Raw genomic sequence first — 24,441 nt, forward strand, 5'->3', positions numbered from 1 at the left:
AATTGTCAACTTTTGTAAGGATTTGAACACAGTGACACGAATGTTAATTCTCTTGTTGCTCCTCAGCCTCAGGCTAAATAACATTAATTTTCCTTGAATCATTTCAGAGGAACATTTTGTCCAGGGCATAAAATTGGATTTGGTTACTCAGGGTTAAAACACTGAATACCTTTATTAATAACTTGCCAGAGTGAGATTACAGTGTGCAATAGGAAACATATTTTGGGGGTTCTAGTATAAATGAGAAATTATGTAGCTCAGATAAGCCCTGTGAAACAAGGGCTCAGACTAGACTACAACTGTAAGGTCTTACAATTATATTAAACATTATGATGCAAATGTGAGTCAAGGGTACGTTTTGGCAGCAGGGAGCAATCTGAAATCATATGCTTGTCCTTTGTAAGGCTATATTTCTAAGCACCTTATTTAGGTGCCTATCTACAAAACTAAACCAGAAATGCACAGGCCTTCAAGTCATAAGCAGTTCCAATTAATCAATTTTTTACAAATACAATGTCTTGGCCTACATTGCCAATATATGCAGTGTGGCAGGTCATTACAAGAAGAAACCTAAAAGTTTCTATTCCCTCTTGTCTGCTCATTTCAGTTTCATTTTTCCTCACAAACTGTGGAACTTGGCAGTGAGTTTTTCTCCAGCACATGGCTGTGTACGTGTGTGTGTGAGAGGGAAAAGTCCTTTCCTGTGAGGCACAGTGATGCAGTTTCTTTACTGAAATAGACAGCAGAGGTTTGGCTCCACAATACTGCTTTGCCACCTTGAAGATGAAAACAGCTACCCTGAACACAGAGCTGGGGTGCTTGGGTGGATGGATGAATGAGTGCATCCACATCAGTTCCCATCATCCCAAGACGAATGTGATGATGTGTTTGGATAGTGCCACAGAGCTCAAGGGGCTCTTCTGAAGAACTGAACTCATTCTCATCTCCTCCAGAGACTTCTTTTTTTTTTCCCTTGTGCTGGTACTAATGCTGGCCTGGCCCTTTGGAAGATAATTCAGGGAACTAAAGCAGCAGAAAATTAACCCTACAAAAAAGAAAGTAAATAGTCTTCTGCCTGATATATGTTTGAGTCTCTGTAAAAAAAAAAAAATCCCCTCATTTAAATCCCCAGCTCTATTGTAAAAGCTGGTTATTAAGTAGTTTGAGATATACTTATGGAGGTTTAGGCTAGCAGGTTCCAATGTGTTGGATTCTCGGTCTATAAGCATTATAAGAAAACATAAGAGGGGCACAACCAGAATTGCTTTGGCTGCAAGTAGTTAACTAGTCTGAGGGTTTGAGTCTGGAAGAGGTAAGCAAGACAGATTTTGTTAATTAGCAGTGTATAGCTGACTGGCCAACTGGTTGCTGCTTTTCTGCATCTTCCTCTCTCCTGCTTTCTAATAATTTTTAATTTCTTCAATTATTTTGCTTAGCCTTTTCTCCCATGCACACTAGGGTGGCACACTGTCACACTTGAATGATGACTTTTTCAGTAATAAGGTTTTGCTGGGACAGTCCTGAAAGCTCCTTGTGATACTTCTAAGCAAAGCCCACCGTCTTGATACCTCTGTACTTAGAATGGTTTAATGGTGAAGCTATGAGGCAGATTGCAGATTGTGGAGGAATTATACACATTAGTTTCTAATGTAGAAAAGCAGTGTTATAGAAGATGGACATCAGGCTCTAAGTTTGCCTGGTTTTCCCCAGCTGCATTAGTTAGACTAATATGATGTTACCTTGCTGGTGGAACTCTCCACAAGTTTTGCAAACTGCTGCTTCATAACCTTTTCAAGAGCTGATGAACATCACTTCAGAACACCTTGCTGATGGTGAGTCAGACAGATTCACTGATGTGTGGCTATAGAGAATGGTTCTGCTTCAAGGAAGTTCTTTTGTCTTCATATTTCAAATGAAAAAAAACCTTTTTACAAATAAAATAACTCAGCATTTGATTTCACAGTAACTATAATTTAGCCTATTTTGGGAAAATATTACCAGAGGCATTCAGTAAAGAGGAAGGGGAGGATATTGCAAGCTCAGGCATTCAGTTTTGAATGCACAGAAGGAGCGAGTCACCTCCTTGCCAGTGGAACTGTCTTGGAGCTTTCAGCCTTCTCTTAGTGCTACTTACTACCCTGAAATAGAAGAGAGGTTAATCAGTTCTTTCAAGGTATGTTCTAAGAGGATTGTTTTATCTCCTTCAGAAAAAGTTCAGTGAGTTAATTAGAGAACACCGGGAATGAAAACAGCACTAGAAGCTCACTGCTCTTTGCCTGCAACAGTAAAACCAGTTAAGCCACTACACATGTAATCAGAATTACGAAGATCTTTCCCACACTGGGAATACAGTTCTACTAGCTCAGCCTATGACACAACAACAGCGTTGCTGGCTCAGCTCCACAGTTTGCCCCAACAACCATGATGTACAAAGATTTTGTCTGAGTTGTTTTACATATGCATTTTGAAACACTGACACAGGGCTCAGCAGTGGGCACACAGGCCATGTGTCACACAAGAAGTATGCACAGCATATCAGTTTTTTCATCTGTAACTTCTTTTGTCCCAACTGTGTTTTCGTAGGCTTTCTTTTGTGCATGGTATCAACAGTTAGGAAGAGGTATTCATGTATAAATGCATGCACATAATGCATATACTCATATTAATATCAATATACAGATGCACAAAAAAAAAAAACCACATGCAAAAGTTACAAGCAGGTATGAAGCTTGAACTTATTTTCTTTTCTTTTTTTTTTTTTATTTTTATATAAAGAGCAATTTACATTGAAAACTGCATCACTGCAGTTTTCATTTACAAAGCACTTGGCATGAGTTTTTGATTGGGTGTGGAAAGTATTACTGTATATTATTTTCCTTTTTACATTCCATTTCCATCTCCCACACTTACTTGGTCCCAAGAGACTTGGGTTGCCACCTTCTGCAATGCAATTTTGTTGGGCAGTGGGAATTATTCATGTGTCCATCCGCATTGTCAGGTCCATCTTTGAATTTTAGAGCTTACTACTGGTTGATTAAAATGTGTGTACATTACTACAGATATGCTCATGTTACCAGGTCTTGTCTCTTTCATCTGGTTTCTTTCTCCAGGTATTTTCTTCTGTCCCATGTTGTTCTTTCTTTTCAAGACTATAAGTGTGTGTGTGTGTGTGTGTGTGTGTGTGAAGGAAGAAGGAGCACATAACAAGTCATGCTTCAACACAGAGAAGGAAGCTACTCTTCTTGCATGTCTTGCATGCTTTTCCTTTGACAAGTTATCAGATTTTCATGATGTCTTCATTTGTTCCTTGCAATGCAGATTTCCACTGGCTGATTAATGAGGTTTTGAATGACAGTATCTCTGCATCCAAAAGCATCAGATGAAACTATTTACAGTATTTTAATCAGTATTACGTAGATCAGGAAGTAAGGGAGTGGAGGAAGGTGTTCTTTCTCACACATACATAATTAATCTCATTTTATCTGGGGATGTGTTATGCTTATGGGGATGTTTATGCGTAGATCTTCATATTCTTCCCTGAACTTATTTCACTGATCTTAAGAATAGGTAACAGGGACTGGCTTGTTGTGTCTTGCCTGTGTAAGTCATCCAGTGATAACCTTTGAAATGTCATGGTGGATTGTACTCTGAAAGCTAGTCACAGATAATGGAAATACTTGGAGATGTTGCTGTTCAGTAGAGCAAGAATAAGTTGTTGAAAAAAATTAAGCTTTTTCTTTCCCTCCTCTCCTTTTCACTTGTTTCCTTCTTTCGCCCCCCAATGATTTTCTCCATAACAAGAAACAATAATCTGCACTGGGAATTTCACATCAGTTACTGAATTTAGGCTGAAGCTGGTGTCATGCTTTGTGTGTTCCTTGAGACAAAGCTTTGCAGACTGAAAATAGATTTCTCCTAACCATATTAGCTCTGTCACTCCCCACAGTAACAATAAATAGGAGCAAGTAAATAAACTCACCAATGCTTTTTCATCCACTGACTCCCGGTTTGGTCAGGTATTGCAAACCTGAATGAAAATCACATTATTTTATCAAGGTTGTCTGTCTGTCAGTCTCTGACTAATATGTCTTTGTTGTGAAAGACGAGGGAACTGTTAAGATTCTCACACATTTACTAGTTCCCTTGTTTTTAGCCCAAGAAAGTGGGTTTTCCAGTGTGCTTGTACCTGGGCTCTAGGCTGGAACAGAAAAGGGTTACTATCATCTTGGGGCAAAATGTAATGTTTGCCAAAACTTTGGATAATTTGAGCATTCTGGTGCACTCTGGTGCAGGAAGGTTAAGATAGGTCTCCAGGGACAATATTTCCCCAGGGTAGCCAGAAATAAGCTGCTACATGGTAATTTTGACCAAATTACTCATTTGGGCTTTCAGACAATTTTAAGAATTATGCTTATTCACTGTTTAAATGGCATTTTTTTTTATTGTATGGAGGACACATAATTTGACTACAAGAAAATTGAACAAGAGCAAAAAAGAAACTATCTCATTAAACATTTTCTGAGCATAAGACTTTTCAAGAGTCAACAAATAAATTTTAAATAAAGAGTACCCGCCTGAAGCAGGAGCAGCTGCCTTAGAATACTGAGGTGCTAGAGCCAGGAGAGAATGAAAACTCACTTATGCTCAGAAGGCAGGTGATTTACCAGTGGAAAGGAATATAGGATGGGCAGTTTATCCCACTGAATGAAATCTTTTTTTTTTTTTCCCTTCCTGGAATTGGAGACAAATGTGGAAAAGAAGGAAACAAATCCTTTGTGTCTGAGAGAGAGAGCTCCCAGAATCAAATGTCCCCCTGGATCATCCATTACATGTGCTTATGAAACCATATTTTTATATCATGGGGTGCAAATGAACCCAGCAACTCAGCTGTTAGTATATCAGGGCTTTATAGTATGCTTAATGTAATTTCCAATAAAATCACATCTTTTTTTCCTCTATATATGCACATATTTGTGTAAGTATCAAAATCTTATTCTCCTGCTTTTGCTGCCAATATCAGCTGTAGCTTTGTCATTTGCTTTCAGGAGGGGAGGGCAAATTCTTGTTTGTTACTGGGAAGTGCTTCTTCCCATGAGGTGAGACCTTATGCAACACTCGGTACTCCTGTGAAGGAAGAAGTGTCCCCCAAATCACAGTTTATCAAAGGAAATTGAAAGAAACTGGCTGTGTAAGGTTATTGTATTTTCTACATCCCACAGTGGATCTTGATGTCTTTTCTGCTCTAATATCATGTTACTAAAGGGCACACATGAGACAGCAGGTCAGATTGGAAGAAATTCGCCATTTAGATCTGAAAAAAGCCTTCAGCTACAATGGGGTCAGTGCTTCAAAAAATAAGATGAAACATTTTTTATAACAACTCTGAATAGGATTTATCATTTCTTTGTAATTCAAACTAGAAAAAGCCCAAAAACAAGGGATGGAAAGGGGAGTAAAAGAACACGTGAGGGGAAAAGAGGCATCAGGAAAGCAACAAAGGACACAGTGGTGAAATAGTGTTGCATACAAAAATAAACATGCTTCTGTGCTGTAAATATATCACAAACAAACCACAACACAAAAGCAGCTCACCTTTAATGAGAAAGGCTGCAACAGGGGAGCTGTGCATGATAACAGTGTGATGGGATGTGTAAAGATCCAAAGACTGAGGAGATTACTGCTTATTCTTAAGCTTTCTATTACTTTCCCTGTTGGCATGGCACTGTCAGAATATTGATCTGAAATAGCTTATTTCCCCATTATTTATATATTTCATCTGCAAGGAGTTTTGTTTTACCGTTCATAAGAGGTTTTTATAGTGTGGTTTCTCTAGGACTTGTGCAGTCTCACACCAGTAATGTCATTCATTAAGAGCATCCCCAGCTTTTGGGAGCATCATCTGACTCTTCAAGGCTGTAGGGGGTTATGTACTGAACCATGCAGTACATGGGAGTGAAGGAAATAGTCCTGTGTGCCTTATTTCCTCTCCACAGGTCTACCAGAATCAGGCAGGCAAGCTGGAGGGATTCTTTGACCTTTTCTGTGCCTCATTTTCTGTATTAGTTAAGTACTTCCCTTAGGGCTAAAATTATTTTTAAGCCCTCAGGTAGTAAATGTAACTTATTCACATTCTAAACATAATTGAAGGCCATATTCAGCACCATTGTAAAAAAACAACCCCTCAAATGACCTTTCTCAAATTGCATAGCCATTGTCTCTAGATTGACCCCAGCAAGGGGCTGTAGTGTTTTCCAGAAGTTTGTCCAATCTGTTGATAAAAGCCTGGGATGCTGAGTGGTCTCTGAAAGATGCTTCGTGCAGCCATTTAATACTGATGTTAGGGGCAAGATGCTTAAAAATGCATGGCAGATGGCTCACAGCGATGATGCGAGAGGATTTATCCTCCAAGAGACAGCATTTTATTCCAATTCTTTTGCTGGTGACACTTGTCATATCAAGCAAGACAGGAAAAGCCAGAGCAGCATGATATGATCTTTCCCATGAATGTTTCCAAACATGCTTGCAATGTTTTTTGTTTTGAAAATTAATTATTAGGTTTTACGATGTAAAAGGGGGGGATTTTTTTTTTTTTATTTATATTGCGAATAGTAAGCATTAATTTTATTTTTTTACTCTTCAATGCTGGCTTTTTAGTTCCTTTAAAAAATCAGGTACTTGGGCTTTTCCTAGAACCTACTGAACTAAAATATGCAAATATGTATGTAGAAATTTATATAAGCATACATAGGGGTGTGAATATATGCAGATATAAGAATTTCTTAAAAACAACTGCAGAAGTACCCAAGTCCAGCCTCTCTCTTCTGAGAGATTCTGAAATGTTAGGGCCTGATTTATCAGGTGTGATAACCTTGCCTTGTTGTATATGAGGTTTGCCTTCGTCAGTGTCTCCTGTGACCTTTGATTAAGAATGTTACAAGAGTTCAGATGAGAAGAAGAAATGTGAGAAATCAAGTGGATAAATTGGAGAGGGCTCCTGTGCACCATGACACATTAATACTGTCTCACTCAAATATCAAAAGACGGTACCTATAAAAGCAGAACTGTGCAAACAGTCTTTCTGGTGACATGATTCTTCTTCAGCTTAAATTTTCAGCTGAGAGTAACAATTTTTCCTTCTGAGGTCTCTGGTGACAAAGAACAATTGCCCTCTGTGGAGGATGAACTTTCCACCTCACCTTAAAAGCTACCAGTGTTTTAATAGATCATACTGAAAAGTCTTTTCTGACAGACCAAGCATAGAGTCCAGAGAGCAAATAAAGTTTTTGCCCTTTGCATTATTTTGTTGCTCATTATTAATATAAAGAAAAAAGGTAGGTGCTCTCTCTGCAGTGTAGCTTTCCATGCAAGTGCCTGAGTGGTCCCTTCATTCTTTTCCTGAAGCAGCTGTCCCATGTGGTGGATGCAGTCATTCCTGTTTCACAGCTAAGACACTGTATGGAGTCAACAGTTTCCACATATTTCAGGTTAGCAAAGGTAAGACACTTAAAAAATGAGTTCTTGGAGTGTTTTACTTGTGTAGTACCATGTTTACTCTAAGTAGATTCAACCTAAATGTCAGCAGGACTTGGACATTCTCAGCAGTCTTAAAAATCAAACCTGAGCTATCTGGAGAATGGACCACCTGAAATTCAGGAAGAACTGATGAAAAGTTATGCTTTAGGCAACTTGTCTACCATCACAGAGAAACCCTTGTTAGCAGATCTGTGGAGTTGCAATATAACAGGGCAATTCATGATGCTGGATGCTGGTCCCTCTGTTGTCTGGAAGCACACCCAAACCAACATACTGTTCAGGGGTGATGTCCTACCCTGATGTTAAGTCATATGGGGCAATCAGATTGATTCACCTGTTTGTTGACGTCCACATCTTCCTAAATCAGAAACATAATGAACAAAGTTTAACAAACCAGTCAGTTTCACATGGGATTCTGAAAAACAAAAGGCAAATGCCAATTTACAATGTCTTTATTAAACTGCAATATGTTACTTCAAAGTGAAATAGAAAATCTGGGTGCCACTTAAACAACAGGACAAAAAATGTTGAGTTTAGGACTGAAAGGTGTAAAACAAGTAAAATCCACCTGGAATTAATGTGATTCTTTTTGATGTTAAAGTTGAAATGTTCAAAACAAGTGGAAATTTTGCCACTCAAAAAACCTGGGAAATGGATCTCTATGAGAACCTAAACAACCCCAGCTGTCTAGGTTAGCACAAATGGCATATGAATGAGAACTTCAAAAAAGCTGTGTATCCTTTGCAGTTCAAATACACAGAAAGCATAACAAGGTACATGGGTTGAGGTTTGAAGCTGGGTTAGAGAAATGGGAAAAAGGCATGCATTTCTTTTTTATTATTCTTTTCACTCATAGTGAGTTGTTTCTTATTCCTTTGATACTCCCTGTGAAATGCAGTCTTTCTTGGGTCAAGAACAGGACTCTCCAAATTTCAAGAAAGAACTTCAATTTACTGGAATTGTTAGCACACACATTCACTAGGAAAGGCAATTCCTAGGCAGAATATTTGCCACTTGGTAGTTACACTGGGAGTAGATTGTGCCCTGATAGCAAACAACTAATTGAAATACTGAAGGCAATATCCAGTGGTCTGTGACAGACATTTGCCAAAAGGGCTGTTTTTTCATAGCAGAAGATGGGTTTTAGTCTTGCCTATAGCCAAGGGAGGCTGCGTGCTGCCAAAGCTTCTGCAGGGATGGGAAAGGTGGGTGATACTACCCTGTACCTGGATGATGTCCCTCCAACAGGGTGTGTGGCTAAAGCTTGGTGAGTCAACACCAAAGACCTGGTGGGAGAGAAGGAGAAGGTATCCATGCTGAGGTGTGTTCTTGGGTTTTCTTAGGTGAGTTTTGGTGATGGAGCAGTAAAAAGCAGCACGGGGTCAGGAGCAGTAACGTCTTAAAACAGCAGAGCTATTGTGGGGGGAACAGTGAAGATCTGCTCATGGTTTGGCCCATCAGCATCAGGAGAGTGAAAACAGGGAACAGTAAAGGAAAAATGTATCTGGTCTGGTTTTTTGTGGCAAACTATGATACATACAAATGCGGAAAAACATGTTTTAATAAAAACGCAATGTTTTTGAAAACTTTGGAACAATTTTTTTAACAGGGTGTTAATGCTTAAGTATTTTCTACTTAGGGCCAGCTAGGCTATTAAGCTTCCATCTTCTAATTCTGATAAGGAGAAATTGCTTAAATTATTATGAAGTGTACCCCAGAAGCAGATTGTGAGGCTGTCTTCATATATAAGGCAATAATTTAAGATGTTAGTTTTACATTACCTCAGCACTTGAGAGCATTAAAATCTGCAATAATATGAGGGGTTGCCAATGAAAAAAATTAATCAGTTTCATACACTGATATTGTACAAGTTTGCAAGCCTGTATGTACATTGTATGTGATGTCTCTCCATCCAATTCTAATTGAGGAGTTCTGAATGTTTCACCTGACCAATCCCAAACCACAGGAAGCTGAAGTATTTGTAGGTTCCTAATCTGTAGGAAACAGACAAGGTGTTGATAGTTTTCATGAATGGTCATCATACATACAGAATAATTCTCAGCCTCCAGAAAATGTTTTATCATTTTGAAATCAGTAATTAATTCCTAAAATTAAGACTCTTTTTATATCTTTTTAATGTAGTTTGGATTTCTACTTCTCTACCCACCCTTCTATAGTAAGGATAGCTGTGAAATTCTCCTTAGTTACTTCTTCCCCAGCAGACTTGGGACTGCTTTGGACAATCTGATGGAAATCTTTTACCTAGCCAAGTCTTTGACTTTCTTTCACTGATGTGTTTCCTGGGATACCACTCTGCCTTAAGAGTTTCAGGAAGTGAAGTAATTAAGGGACATAATAATAGAGGGGAAAAAGCCAAAAACCAGGCTGTCCTTTGACTCTATACCCAAAAATACTCTATTACTCTATACTTCAAATACTTATTTGAAAGCGATGCCTTCTGTAAACCTGAATACTGAGGACTACATGTGAGAGAGTCCAATCAGATGAGAAAGCTTCTTTGGACATCTGATTGAGAGGAAGACAGATGTTTCCAAGCAGACACTGAGCAGGCCTAGAATTTTTGTTTTCCTTATTATTTCTGAAAGGAAAAGGGCAAGAGAACAAAGACATGAGGGAAATAGCCAGACAGATTGGCTAGCAGAGGAAGGAGGAGCAGAGTGTGAAGGGCAGCCAGCAGCAAGGAGCAGGGTGGGAGTGGAAGGAATGGGGAGCAGTTCACCTGCAGGGCCAGCAGCTCTTGGAGCTGCACCCTGCTGCCTTGCAAATCCTGCCAGCTCTGCAGGGAGGAGGGTATCACTGTGGGACACTGTCACTGGGGGAGAAGATGAGCAACAGCCTCCTGTCTCAGCCATTGCTTCACCGGAAAAAAAACAAAACAAAACATCTTGAAATAATTTTGAAAATGAGGTACTACAGCTTGGTCATCTGTCTTACTTGAATCTTTCAACTTTTCTTGAAATCCTGGTTCTTAGGTATAAATTGATTGATGTCTACAAGCAGTTAAAATGAGCTGATTAAGCGGCAGAAAGCTCAGTGTAGCTTTTATCTGTTTCTAGGTGAAACTGGGATTCATGTCATATATTGAGCCCTTTCCAATAGAACCTAATCCTTGATATCGTTGTTAATTCCTGGCAGCATGGCTTTGCTCCTGTCCTAAAAGTAGTTACTAAATTTAAGGTTCCATAGGAAGCTAAGAGGAGGGTTGTACCCTGTGACTCTGTACTATCACACTTACTTGCACTACATAAAAATTTAGCAGGTTACAGTAGAAATACCTTAATGACCCTTCATCAAAAGCCTCTGTAGACTTCCTGCATTGGCTCTTGCTGAGTGGGCAAAGATCTGAGCTGGTGTCGTTTCTTAGTTCAAACCAGTTTTTAAGAGTTCCTCTGGCAATCATATTTTTACTGCCGGATAAACTGAGGCATAAATCTGGAAAACCTTTTACACAAGAGGTCATTTTCTCCCTGTTAGAAAAGATTAGTTGATAGAATATGATGTTCTCCCAGCAGGTACTGTTAGAGGGCAATGCCTACATCTTCCTAGGAGGCATAAAATGCCATGTTAGAACACAGTTACCTGAAAGTTTAAGCTAAGGAAAGGGGAAATATTCACAAAGCACCTTTTTAGATGCTACATTGTCACTTGCTGAAAAGCCCTGCCCTGCAGGGCTAGCATTTGAGGGGGATGCTTTATTTATTTGGCTTAGTTGTTTTGGGGTTGTTTTTTTTTTTCTTTGGTTCAGTTTGGAATTTTTTTTTTTTTTTTTTTTTGGGGGGGGGGGGGGGGGTTTTTTTTTCTTGTCTTGTTTTAAACTTGTTAAAAAAACCTCTTGTTTAAAAACTCTGTTTTAAACCACCGTCTTGTTTTAAACTCTGCCACCCAAATCTCTCTCACTCTTTTGCTTTGGTTCTCTGTATTTCAATATGCTCCAATGCCTCTAAAGTAGGTTATCAGGCAGACTTTTTTCCTTTGGCTTGTATTGGGAAGTCTCTCTTATTTCTTTGTTGTCCAAAAAAAGGTGGTGAATCTGAGGCACTCTGCAGTGCAAGTCTTGCTTTACTTCAAGAGCAAGAGCAGCTTGAGAGTAAAAATAACTTTGGAAAGAAATAAACAAGTAGGTAACATCCCCAGTAGGTACACATCTGTCTACACTAGTCAGTGCTACTGTTGCTTCCACTCCCCTGGGGCATTTTCCACCTACCATTAATGCAAAAGCTTCCTGCTCTGCCAACCTGACAAGTGCTCTTGTGGTAAACATTGAGAATGTGTGAGGATATTGGGAGGCTGTTTTTCTGCTAACCCAACGTGTACAAATACTAAATTAATGGTCATTTATTTGCTAGCACTAATTTGGTTTAAACAAGTGGCTTCATGCCTTCTGATATATGTCTCAAGCAATATTTCTGCAATGCTAATGCCTTCACGTATGGATTTGGCATTCTGATTTCAGCAGTAGCTAAAAATGTGTTTTTACTTGTTTTGTTTATTTTACGCTTTTATGTTTCATTTATGTATATGGGTTTTTTATAATTTTGTTTCACACTGGGAAATACTTCAAGTCTACAGGACTGCATGGCTAATAACTAAGCATCATAAAAATGAAGTGAAACATATTGGTCTTTTCTGCAGGTTTATGTGGGTTTTATTAGTAACGCTAGTTCTAATGCTATCATTAAGATACATTCATGCATATGTTGAATATAAACCAGGTGTATGGGACAGGACTTTGCAAAGCATTTGGCATTTGTTCAATTGTTTGCATTTATGTGAATGGCAAAGCTTTTGGCTTCCATTGGAGCATAGTTTGGCTGCTGTTAGGTGCTTTTTTTAATCCTTTGAAAGAGAATGGAACAAATTTCATGCTAGCTATTCTGAAATGCGTCGAAATGGGAAGTCTTTAGGACCTTTTCAGTCCTTGACCTCCTTGCTGAGAGCACCAATTTTTGCCAGGCATTTATGTGCCTGCCTGTCTGTTTGGAACTGCTCTGAAATCAGCAGTGTATTAATGGAGAAAAATCATCATTATTTTACAGAACTTTACACTTTATATGTGTACTGTACAGGAAAACAATACTTTTATTGAGAAGAACTCACAGCCTAAGCAGATGCAATGACAGCATGTGGAGATGACAAAGTAAAATGCCAAAGCTAAGCAACAAAGAAGGGAAATGGGATAGCAGTGGTTTACTAAGCTGGTGAAAATATGGACATGTCAAATTGGTCTTCTTATTTAATGGGAAGCCTGCATACATGTTTGACATCCACCATAGACTGCTTTTCAGGAGATTGATGGAGAAAAAGTCAGAGCAGCAAGGTGCAGACAAAGAGGGATGGATGAGTAAGCGTAAATCCATGAGTGTTTGCCGGACAGGGAAATTGAGCATGATGAACAGTGGGGAAGAAAACCAGGGGCTATGCTTTAAGGCAAGAATCGGGACAGTCATACAAAACTTTGGGGTGAAGAGACTGGTGCTACAAAATCTGACGCTCTGAAAATGGCCCAACTGATTGGTACCCAGTTATTTCCTTCATACGACCTCCACTGCAGCTATTTCTACTAGGACAGTATTTGTTGTCTAGTTTAATGTTTCCCCAAAGCAGCTGTTGCTGTCACCAAGTAGATAAAACAGTTGAGGTCAGAAAACATTCCCAGAGTAGCTTTGCTTGGAGAAAGGAACCCTCAATATGTTCCACTCATGACCGACAGCAATCTGCTTTTGCTGCAGAAAATGAACATTTCCTAAAAATCCTTTTTACGTGTCTAGATATTAATGTGACATGGTGACATCTGACCACCCTTTGCCTTCTGTGATTGTGTCACTGATGTCACTGGCGTGTTTTTACTAAGTATCAGCTCTGGTTGAGGAGCCCGAGCTGTCTAAGTGGACACTTGTTGACCAGGAAATTTGGTGCCCTAGCTTCTGAAAAGGACAAACTAGAAAATGTGGTGCATGGCTCATGGCTCCCATTCAGCTCTTGCCTGAATATTAAGAGCTAGCCATTTAGAGTGTTGTGAGAACTTTCAGATTGGCATGCTCTGTGTTTTGTTAGTGCAATGTTTTCTGCTAGAGTACCTGCCAGGCTTTATCCTTTAACCTGCATATTCCCAGGACACTCTCCTTAAGCAAAAAACCTGTACCATTCCACATATGGGAAATTAATGTACACAAAAACCCCCAAAATTTGCCCAAAATCACACAGAAAATCTGTAATCAAGAATGACATTGAAAACACATCACTGGAAGTGCAGTGACCAGATGTGGAAGGCAGCTTAATTTAAAGATATCTATGTGAAGTATCTTCGTGCAAGCTACTCTGTTGATTGCTACTGGACTCTGCTTCTTAAGCTGAATCATTCTATTTGGGGAGGCCAGAATAGTAGAGTTAATTATTTTGCACATTCAGATTAACTTAGGCACTACTGACAGCTCTCCTTGTATTTTCAGTGCCAGATCATACAGATGGATATAGCAAAAGAGTTTAAAAGTTTTTATGCATTCCAGTGCAGCACATTTTACACCAACTTGCTTAAAAGTATTGTGTTTGCTTCACAATTTGTAACTAAAGTCTCCAGCTTCCTATTAAAAGCTGGCAATGCAGAAATACATTTGCTGGTCTGGCATCTAGAAATATTTACCTTGATTAAAATTTTTGCCAAGCTTAATTTTCAAGGGGGTAAAACTCACAATTTCTGACTAAAAATCTGACAGTTTTCACTTTTGCATTGTCAATCTGTGAATCAGTTTTCACTTTGGGAGTGTAAAGTTGGGTATATAAATTTCTGAGTAAAAAAATGTTCAGAGACATTGGGAATATGATACCTTAACTACAAAAGTTTCATGTTGATCAAGTCTGCTTATCATACGCTTCCTGACTAGGTTTACTTCCAATACACATTTGTCTAGCCCTAAACACATTTCTGAGACAAGGAATTTTCTTTGTTGCTGCTTTCAATTTAATGTTGGTGTCTTCTAGCAAAACAAAATCCAAAAAAAGGGCACAAACTGTAGAGTGAGTCTGGAAATTTCTTTAGTTGGTCAGATATGATAGCAGTGTCTCTGACTCAGGGAAGTATTTTGTGGAAGTGACTTACATGTGGTGGCTTATTCTGAATTTAATAAAGTACCTAGACAAGCATTAGACACTGTGCAAAACCATTCCAAACGCTCCCAGACTTACCATCTTGAATGTAAAAGAAGAGCCTGTGACAGACTGTAATATACAGCTGCTCATGTCCTGATTTAGCAAAGCAGTACCTTCTCTACTCCCATCACAGCAATATTAGCCCTGGGAAGGACCATTCTTCCACTGCAAACATATCAGTACTGCATAAAATCCATCTGGAAAAATATGCCCTTATCAGAGCAAAGCTTTCTAATACAAATTAAATTTTAATAGGCCCCTAATTTTTTTAAGCAGACCAGATCAAGCTTTTGCCCTTTTATTATAGCAGTAACTTCAATTATGAGAGCTGTAATTAAAGACGTTTCAGTGGCCCAGATAGCACTCATATAGTAGATTATCTGGACCTTTTACTAATGGAATGGGAGCAAAATAACTTCCTAAGGTATTTCTCATCTCCCTCCCAACATGAGAAAGCTTTGCTCTCACTCAAAGTGGTGCTCCTAGTGTTTATTAAATCTTTAGCATCATATATGCCCACACATCCTGGAATTGCAAGGTCAATATCCATCTTCATGTGAGGAGAGGAAACAGCAGGTGAGTTTTGACAATGTGAGGTCTTGCCTTTCAAACAGCTTGCACAATGCTACTGTTGATTCAAATGGAGTTGCTGCCAAAGTTTGGTGCAGTGAAAGGTGCTCGCTAAGGTCACTCTTATGAAACATGGAGAACCCTGTAACAGCATGCAGAGATGAGTCTGGGTATCCTTGATATTGTGCCTGGAAAAAAATTGACAAAAGGTAGAAGGTAGAAGTATGATATTATTTCATTGCTGGGCAATGAGTTGCACATGGTGGAGGAAAAGCCTCCATTTACCTTGGGGGGTTGTGGTCCTGATTGTGGTAGATCAATGGTTATTTTTTAAAAATATAAATACGCACTTATTTATTATATTGCATTATCCTGTTCAATTTCTCTGTTATTTTTGATTCAAAATTTGGTTCCAACAGACAAAGGGTTTTCTTACTGTATTATCTTTCCTTCAATGTAGTCTTTGAGTACTGCCATATGACTATTCAGACCATCTTTTCATGAAGACCAAATCGTGTTGCTTAATTTTAGGCTTATTTATCCAATTCTCTCCCAAAATCATGCTGATGTCTCACATGTTCTCTACTTCACTTCTAGTAAACTGTCATACTTGCAGAGAGGAATCACCAGAAAATCATCTTGGTGAACCCATGCTGCCAACTCAGTAGTCAATGTGCTTGAGACAAACATTTCTGCAGTTTCACCAAAACTGGCAAGAATTGTGTGAGTGCTAAAGCAACAAGTCTTTTTTAAAGATTTGTTTCTGTTGTGATTTAGATGGTAATTTTATTTTCCCTGCAACCATAGTAGAAGTGAGATCTTTGCCACAGAGAGGCCCCTCATCCATCAGGTCTTGGAGTCCACAAGGCTAGAAGTGGAAGATCCAAAATTCCTGGGATAAAGGTCCCTCACAGGTCCCTCTGTCCTGTCTGTGCAGGAGTCTTGTCAGATTCCCTTAGTAACCATTAGTAGCCATCCCTTAGTAACCTTTTAAGATTAGTCTTTCTCTAAATCAGAGCAATGCTTAAAAAAAAACAACAGCGTCTTCCAGCTCTTCAGAAGGTTGGCTACTGAAGCGGAAGGAGCCCTTCTTGCTCCTAGGGCTGATCCTGAGGCCTCAGGGTTTAGCCCATTCCTGGACGATGTCCTAGGGCTGTTCCTGAAGCCTCGGGATCTACCCCTTCTTGCCTGCTCCTGGGGCTCCTCGAGCTGTGGGCTTCTCCATCCTTACTGATGAGTGAGAGCTCTCTCTGTGGGTGTCAGCTGCTCTCTTATTGGCCCCCTGCTCCTGCACATGCTCAGGAGGGAGGCCAGACACAGGTGAACCCACACCCACTCATCAATGACTCAGGGCACCTGGTCCTGTCTCACTACAGGCTACAGTATAGTTAATGGGAAAAATATTTGACACTTTGAGGCTTCAAGACTCAGGGCAGAAATGGGTTTAATTCTCCTTAAATCATATTGATTCTTTCATCATGTTCAGTTTGGATTGATCTGTTTGGAATGAAGGCTTGGCACCAAAGACAATTTAAAAATGTCAGAGTACCACTGAAAAAAGAGTGAGAAAATGCACCTAAAGAAAACTGTCATCAGTATTGAAAAAATACTGCCTTTCTTTTTGATCCTGACCAGGGATTTTTCTGTTTTTATATAAACTGTTTATCTGTATTTGTTCCTCTAAGCATGTCGCATGCTCCTGCTAGAACTGCTGAGCAGCAGTGGGGAAAAATTCCCAGTTACCACCAAGAGCAAGGATTTTGTGGCAGCTGCTGAAAGATCACTCTAATTCAGATACAAAGAAACTGAATCACTCCCTTTATTGGAGAAAGGAACCCTCAATATGTTCCACTCATGACCAACAGCAATCTGACAGGGCTGGAATGGTGCACTCTGCTAGAGAGGGCTACAATAGTTTCTTTTCAAAGGTTGTCTCTTTGGCAACATTGGGTTTACACTGCCAAGTTACTGGGTTTTGTGGGCTGTGGTTACTGCCTTGGTGTTTCTCTCTAACTCTTTAGGACAAAGGGATTAGTTTTAGCCTTTTGCAAAGGCCTTTCTTCTTCTTCTCTCCCTTTCTTTACCAACACACACCCAGTCACAAAGTGTGGTGGTTTTTTACATGCCTATGTAAATAGAGCTGATCTCTGTTAACTTCCTGACATTTCTGAAGTGATCATCAAATCTTAGGGTGTATCTGCATGGAAGAGTGACTAAGTGTGGCTTCAACCTTTCTCCTGAGGAGTCCTGACTTCCCACTGCTTTGAATCAGGAGTGGCATACATACCTCTAATGGTCAGAAGAGAAATCCCTTGATTTCTCAGTTCCCTGAGGAACTGTGTCAGTGAAACAGGTAGCAAATGTAAAGAGACAGTGAAGAATGAAGAGCGAGGTGAGAGTCAGGGGTAATTTCACCAAGGGGGCATAGATGGGTCTAGAAGGACATTTGCAGACTTCTTGCTTAACTATTTGAGCAAAACCAAGGGGGAAACAAAAAAACAAAACAAACAAAACCCAAAAGCAACTAAACACAAGAAAACAAAAGTAAAGAAAAAAGGGTATGGCAGAAGCCAAGAGCTGAGTTTGGGATGTACAAGAATTCTTTCAGGAGCAGACATCAGCAGGCAAACCAAAGACATTACCCAGAGCACATGCAGCTGGATGGAGGAAATGGAGAGTGGATGTGCAAATATGCAGACTGAAGGAGTTGATGTGCATCTCATACTTCAAAGGGCTGGTTTAGACCACAGGGAACTACCATCAGCATCAGGTACAGGTGATCTGTGTGTTCCTAGTTGGACAAATAGTAATTAGAAAGCACAAGCCCTTTGTGTTTTAAATGGATCCACAGTACATTGACATGCAGCTCTGAAAGAAATTGCCCTAAGCCCATCACTGGTCTGTTTTGGAAAGGTGGGTACAAGTGGCAGCAGAAAACAGCTATTCCATAGCACATCCTCTCCCATTCCTGACTTCAGTCTGAGCTTGTAGCAGTCATTTCCAAAAGAGCTGCTGTTGCCCAACAGTCCCCAGTGACAGTATTTAATTATTTGTCCATGCCACTGTTCACAAAAGTATCTATCAGCAATACAGGATTAGGAACATAAATTGATTAAAAGTGGAGGGAAAGTATCAATTCTTCATTTCACAGTCTGTCAAGGTTCCTGGGTTCCTCTTCATTGGTCAGTTCGTACAGTAACACGTTAGTTTATCATCCCAGCACAACTGTTGAAAATGGGAGGGGGTGAAAAACCTACCTTTGTGTTTCGAGAAAGGGAGATGGGATTTATTAATCAGCAAAATAATCTTTTTATTAATATTGTATTTTTCACATCAGAACAATCAGAATTGCTTCTAAAATCAAATTTATTTAAAGGAAAACCCTCCCCAGAAAATTGCAGTGGTGATTTTTATGTCTGTTCGATTAGGATTTATTATTTTCATTTCACTTTTAGCAGCAGAGTCTGGAAAATTTGAGCAGGGGTCTCATCCAGCAGATTGCAGCGATAGCGAGGGGAGGCAGCGGTGTGTGTGCTCCCTCTAGTGAGCTCCATCCGAGAAGGTGTGGATTTGGTTTGGCTGCTGCCTTATGGGCAGCTCCCAGGGCTTCACTCAAAGTACTTTTTTTTTTTTTTTTCCCCCACAGGTAAATTTCACACCAGTTCTGCTGTGCAGTCAGGGGAGCCTGGCACACTCTGAGCTCATAGCAGTGATTATATGGGCTGTGCTGCTGCCAGGGTAGGGGACTGTGAAGGTGTCAGATTCCCTTCTAGTTCAGCCACTGGTTTGCTGGGCAGGGCAGTGGTGCTTTGACTTTTCCACATTTGTATACAGTGCTTCTGAAAAACCCTTTCAATTTATTTATTCAGCTCTTTTGATGTTCTTTCAGTGAGAAGGAGCAGAACCCCAGCTGTCTTTGTGGCTGTGAAGCACCTTAAGATGCTCAGGTAGAAAGAAATCTCAGTGGAAAACACCCCCCTGGAAGAAACTACTCAGTGGTGGAGCACACTGCCAGTGCAGCTGTAAACTGATGGCTGATTGCTCACATGTCAGCTACAGCTCTACCTATTTGATCATACTGACTTTATCATAATTTTTGCTTAATATATTAATCCCGAGGGAGTGGAACAGAGAATGGAAGATCTGATCTTTACTGTGCATTTCTGTATTTGAGTGATGCACAGGTAAGCATATCCTTTTATGGAGAGCCTAGGATATAAAGATAATTTAAGACTGCAAAAGAGAAATAACAAAACCAGCATGCTCGGTTTTAGAACTTGACTCTTTCTTACCGAGGTCAGCTGGAAGAGCAAAAAGGGGAAGTAGGAGACAAAGAAGAAATAAATGTTATTTTTGTCTTAGTTTATCCTCCAACCTTAAAACATGAAAGGTAAAGGCAGAGAAATTAACACAGAAATGTTAGCAGCTGTATGTGATTATTTTACAGAGCTAGCAATAACAGGGTCTGGGGTTGCAATGGAAGGATGAGGATTCTGCAGAAATTATTTCTTTCTTAGCTTGGACAGAAAGGTGCCTTCTCTCATGGTTGTTCTCACAGCAAATGTTAGTCTTGAATAAGATATCAAGAGAAAGGCAGGCATGAGAGGAAAAGGAGTCAGATGTTTGTTTGGAATGTCTAACAAGAGCCCCTAGGAAATCTGGATTTGGATAATCAAATTATGAGTTAAATCAGGGAAGCAGAACATTACTTTTATTTAAAACATATCAGTTAGGAAAAACACAGAAATCATTAAAACCCCAATGCATCTTGAGCTCTGAGCTGGAGGCAAACCAATAGATTGAACTGTCTTCCCTTTTGGCTTCCAAAAATAGCAAAAATTTTGTGGCCTGTAGGTGTTCACCTCTAGCACAAATTGTCCATTCATCATGATGCATCAGAAACAACCAAAGGAGTGCTAACATGCAATTTTTTGCTTCTTAAAAAACCGAACAACCTGCATGAATTTTCATACATTTCTATGTCTTTAACATAGAACTCTTGAACCAAGTTGTGATTTATCTAAATATATATATATAAGGATATACATATCCCTTTTTAAAGTCTATGGATGACTTATTTTCAAATCATGTTACTGGAGAACAAACAGACAAAGCCTTTAATTAGTTTTGGATATTGCAGATTATGAACCAGTTGTGATCAGTGGAGTCATTTTGTTAAGAAAAAAATGTATGTCAGGTTCTATTAGTAATCAACACCTATTATTTCTTTACACAGATTTTGCTGCCCTGTGTGGCTTTATAAAGATCAAGTATTTAGTAAACCTCCAAGTTTTTGTACTATCCATCGTCAGAAATCATTTTCAAACAAGAAAAATGTAAAAAGAAAGCCAAAATACCCACTGGACAAAACTTTTCCAGTTTTCAGTAGGCATTTGTTTCATCTAGTGTACAACTCGATTCTGTGAAAACTACACACATGCATCCGTTCCCCTGGCATAAAGTTTCACAAAACAAGGTTGAAACTCCTTAAGTGTTCCTCTCACAAATCTCCACTAAAAGGCAAAAGATGTGTATGAATGAAATTAGAGTATAAAGGCTTAATGATTCAGATGGCTGACAGTACTGCAGCAGAAGCAGCTATGCTTATCCATGGAAACCAAATGTTCTCCAGAACTCCCTTTTCCCTTCCCCCCTTTTGGCCATACAAGGACTAATTGTGGTGTCAGCTGCCATGGGAATGCAAGGCATGTAGCTGGTCTATCAAAAGAATAGCAACTGCTGTCAGCAGCATTCCTGTTCTGAAGCCATGATTGATGGCATGGGGAGCAGTTTATACCATCTTTATTCTGCTTACAAGAGGGGAAGGAAAAAAAATACATTTTTTAAAAAGCTTTCTGGGTTTTCTTTGATACATAGGCATACACACACACACATATATATATATGGCAAGTACGCTTATTTTTTGGAAGAAATACAGTGTTAGTGTTTGCCCACTGCTGGCTACATTCTCTAAGCTTACATTCTCTAAGAACTGCAGATATTTGGGGTGCAACAATACTATCTCCTTTTTATTAAGGGTAGCTAGAATTTTCTTCTAAGTGATGATGCAAAGGTTCCGTTCTACTGAATAGAAGATGACTATTGTGTTTGGAGTAGATATATTTCTCTGCTCTCTTAGCTGAAATTCCACTCTTCCAAGTGTAGTAAGCTAGGCATTAGTCCAGTATGTTATCTCAGTTCTCAGATCAAAGCTTCCAGTAACTGCATGTATGGAGGGCAACCAAAATGGGGCCTAATGCTTCATCCCACCTGCAAACCAAGACAGTGATGTGAACCGACTGCAGGATTTCAGATACTTTATTTAGAGCACCTAATAATTAGAAAAGAAAGTTTTCCATTGTGAAATACAGAGGTCCTGTTATCTGCCTCTCTGTTTCACACAGGGTATACACAAATAGAAATGTGACAGTGATTACTGTGATTACTGTTCAGCATGAAGAAACGAGTCCCTGTTATTCTGTGTGGATCATTTTGACAAGCTGTGATTTAAAACTAAAATGAAATATGTAATTTTTTTTATTCAGGGTGCTTATATATCTGAATTTCAGTGCCTTGTGCAGATAGCTTTCTTGTTAGCTCTCCAGCAGCCTAAATCCGGTTCAAGAAGACAGGCAAAACAAACAAAAAAAATATTAATTTATGAAGATATTATATCTAGCATATAATATGTTTAATTGAAGATTTTTTTTAACTTCCAAGGTTTATTCAGCTGTACTGTATAAGTGAATGCACTCAGAGCTGAAGATGAGACAGCTGCATACAAATATGAATCTTCATAGAACATCTTGTAAGAACATACCTTTTTATTTTGCTTTCCCTTTTCACTGACTTAGATCACTGAAGATGCTTATTCCAACAGGTAGCTCAAGAGCCCCAACAGTCCTTCAGACAATTGAATTGCTAAAAATCTGAAGCACTTTAGGCTTTAAATTTGCTTGCATATATGTGATATGGTGGAGTTTCATCTGAGTAGATGGTTCTATGGGAGACAAGACTTGTCCTCAGGAGTCTTGTCGTACCTCTGCTAGAACATGCTTTGTGGAACCTGCATGCATTTCCTCTTTGGGAGGAGAAAAATATTTTTCTGGTGGTGGGGATAGTAATTTTTACATATGTATTTTGAGAACTAATACTTGAAAAATATTTAGGTCATGGACAGAAGTTGCTTTGCTAATTTTAAAATGGCAGCCCTGGGATTCAGCATCTCAGATTTCAAAAGGTGACCATTCGATCACGTAGCAAATGAATTAATGTTCAGCCAAACTGATACAAGTTTTTTCTGTGCAAAGACTTTTTCAGTAGTCCCTCTAAGTTCATAATGGTATAAATCAGAATAGCACTCCTTCTTTCTTGAAATGAACATGCTTTTTCACAACTTGCTATCTGAGCCAAAGATACACACACGTACATGAATCAGTATGTCATATGGAGCCACATATTACTGTAAAGGAAACAATAAGCAGAATTTAAAACAAAAACAACACTAAAGCCCCCCCATCAAAATCATAAAGCCCTGTTCCATTGGAAATGGTCTGCAAGACTGTTGCTTAGATAGCAAGTGCAGGTTACACTCATAGCAGTCAAGAAACAAAGTAGGTAAATAAATATATTCTGCTTGTTAAGCTTTGCATAATGGTTGACAGCATCCTGGGGCTACTTAACAAAATTTAAAGTAGTAAAAGTTGACTTATTTAACCACTTTAAAGAGAAAAAAATCATCAACAATTGGACAGCCTACAAAAAATGAAAAGAAATAAATTGAAAATAATTAAATATAAACTCAAGTACGCTTTAAGGACTGTTACACTATCTTGTATTCCATAACCCTTATGGCTTTTAGCACAGGTTTTCAATTTCTTGACAACAGATACAATCTTTATAACCTGCCCATAACCTTGAATGCGCTGTTTAGAAGAGATTATTGAGACTAAGAAGCATGTTATTTCTTTGTCAGTTATATTACTTAAGGTATGTGGCATAAATTATTTGATCCTGGCATAACAATACATGTATATAGCGATTTTCAAGTCTCCAATTCAGACCATGGTGAAGCATAACGTTTTCTTAAGTCTTTATTTTCCCATGTTTGTGTCAAAATATTGAGGTATGAGCTCAGAAAATGTTTTTGCTATTTTTTTAACTTTCTTGCTGTAGATAAGAAAAGTAAAAATTAAATGCACAAACCTAAGTTAATTTTTAAAATGGATTCTATCATCTTGGACATCAGTGTCTGAAAAACTGGTGTGCAGTGCTGGTCATCCAAGCCCAAGGAAGCTGAACTTTAATTCAAAAAAGTTTGATAGAAAACTATTCTTCTTTGGAAATAAAAATTTAAAAGCTTGGCTTCTTCATTTAGCAAAATGATGTCTGCAAGAAAATGTTGCCTAGAATTCATGGAGCAGAGCAAGAGAAGAGCCATTTAACCCAAAGGACAGTGTTGTTATGAGGATAGATTGGAATAAATTTGCCATGAATAAATTGGGGATGAAAATTAAGCAAATTTCTAGCAAGTTGCAGAGCAGTAGGGTCACAAATCTTTGACCTGAACTTGATCAGTGAAGCTGGGAATTTTGATGAGGTTGCATGACATGAAAAGAATCAGGGAATCCTTTACTCCTTTGTGTAGTGAGACAGGACCAGGTGCCCTGAGTTATTGATGAGTGGGTGTGGGTTCACCTGTGTCTGGCCTCCCTCCTGAGCATGTGCAGGAGCACGGGGCCAATAAGAGAGCAGCTGACACCCACGGAGAGAGCTCTCACTCTTCAGTGAGCATGGAGAAGCCCACAGCTCGAGGAGCCCCAGGAGCAGGCAAGAAGGGGTAGATCCCAGAGCCCCAGGAACAGCCCTAGGACATCGTCCAGGAATGGGCTAAGCCCCGAGGCCTCAGGATCAGCCCTAGGAGCAAGAAGGGCTCCTCCCGCTTCATCTGGTGGAGAATGCGGGCAGCCTGCAGAAAACCCAGCTGGCATAGAAACTGCAAGAACATTCTCCCTGTAAGGTATGATCAACAAGCTCTCTGGACAGGAAACCCCAGAGCAGAGGGGAAAATCCCATGAGGAAGGGTTAAATCCCGAGGCCCATGAGGAAAGAAACCCCGGAACAGAGGGAAACCAAGCCAGAAGAGCAGATACAGGAGGGAGAATAATAACT

Source organism: Calypte anna, chromosome 1, assembly GCF_003957555.1.
Source record: "Calypte anna isolate BGI_N300 chromosome 1, bCalAnn1_v1.p, whole genome shotgun sequence".
NCBI classification, from domain to species: Eukaryota; Metazoa; Chordata; class Aves; order Apodiformes; family Trochilidae; genus Calypte; species Calypte anna.